This window comes from Camelus ferus, chromosome 2 (assembly GCF_009834535.1).
Source record: "Camelus ferus isolate YT-003-E chromosome 2, BCGSAC_Cfer_1.0, whole genome shotgun sequence".
NCBI classification, from domain to species: Eukaryota; Metazoa; Chordata; class Mammalia; order Artiodactyla; family Camelidae; genus Camelus; species Camelus ferus.
This window is the reverse complement of record NC_045697.1, coordinates 67,503,456-67,505,297: the sequence shown is the minus strand read 5'-3', so window position 1 is coordinate 67,505,297 and position 1,842 is coordinate 67,503,456.

Below are 1,842 nucleotides of genomic sequence, written 5' to 3'. Positions count from 1 at the left end.
CTATTTTACAGAATAAGAAGTGGAAAATTAAAATGTACGTGTAATTTTCCCATGGTTTCAAATAGGAAAGAATGTAAGGCTAAATTTAATCCCAGAGTGGTCTGATTGCAAAGGTAATACATCTCACTACCACTTTCCACAGTCTACCCAAGCATCTTGACTTTACGAAGTCACTGGTATGAGTTAGCACCTTATGGTCATTTTAGACTTTATGTCTTATCACACTTTTACTACTATGGTTTGGTCCTGGTGGATGTGTGCACATTGTTTCTTTGCAGATATTTTTTTTTCTGTAACAGAATTTTATATAGACCTATGTCCCAATCACAAATTGAAAAACCTTATTTTTTTTTCCAATCCTCATCCTTTGAGGTAGAGCCTACAAATATTTCATCCTACCTATGAGAAGATAGAGGTTAAAAGAGGTAAGTAATATTCCAATGAGGACACAGACAAAATGGACATTGCTGAGACAAACAGCGTTGCTTATCACCTAGTTTTATAAGGGTTAAGTCATCACACACTGCAATTGACAACCAACAGTGTACCCTGAAAGGAATTCAGGATGAAAAACACGATGAAGCACTCCATGCTTTGGACAAGCAATCCCCTTAGACAGTTAGAAGCATACCTCAGGAAGAATTCTGATGATCTCAGATTCTTGTATCTTCCCATACATAGAAAAGCACTCAAGTCATTAACTTGAGATATTTATTATTTGTGATTAGCAGCAATCTTTTACCAAGACGTTTGTTTGACTGCCCGTATTTCCTAGCCAAAACTCTTATATAAAAGAGTTTCTCCCCCACCTCTTCAGAACAGTTTCCTTAGAGCTACCTGAGTGGCTGTCTCCCAGGCTATGGCCCTCAGCAAGACCCTGAATAAAACTCAAATTCACAACTCTCATATTGTGTGCTTTTCTTTAAGTTGAAGACACCAAATAATAGAATTCTGTGTGAAGGAGCCAGGATATGAACCACAGACATTTTACCATGAAGTTCATACACTTAACCTCAACATTGTTATCTAACTTGATAAGCAGTTTTGTTGAAGCCTTATTGTGGCAGATTAATGATACGGTAATGTTGTCCCCATTGATAAATTCAACAATTTATTTCAATTTCTTTTTTCAGTGACTAATATATATAGTAAAGTTTAAGTTATTATAATCATGGCTAACCTATTTATCCATACAAATAAAAATTATTAAAATTTATTTTACTGCATAGTACACTTACTGCTCAAGATCAGCTGAGAAGTTCTATTTCTGTATCCATTGACACCCTCCTCGCGTGTTCAGCCTTAATCATCGTGTCCTCTTCTCAGAATGACACCGCTGATGCATGTTCGTTCCTTTGACAGCTGTCAAATATCCTGGAAAATCCCAGTATTTCCTTCAGTTACACTACTCAAAATATGCTATACGTCACATTTATATTTCTTATAATTCTGCCCCAATCTGGGATAGCCACCTCTTTAAAAGAGATTGTATATTGCCATAAATGAAACTGTGTCCATGAGTTTAAAAGAATCATAAAATGGAATGACCTTTTTAGAAATTCAAATATCTGTTTGGCAATTAAAATCTATGTCTATCAATTTTCAGACACATCTAGAAATATTTTAACTGTTATTCACATATGAGATTAGCAATTTTCAAGCATACAGAAAGTTTGGTTTTGCACAGTGTCTATTTTATGATACAAACTTGCAGTGGGTAGAGATTCTGGTGGAAGTTACTTAGTTATTTGCTTCCTTTTCATTTTTGACATCTTGTACAAATTTCTGAACTGCTAACTAAACACTAAGAAGGGTCTAACTGGAAATTTTCAGAGAAGAATT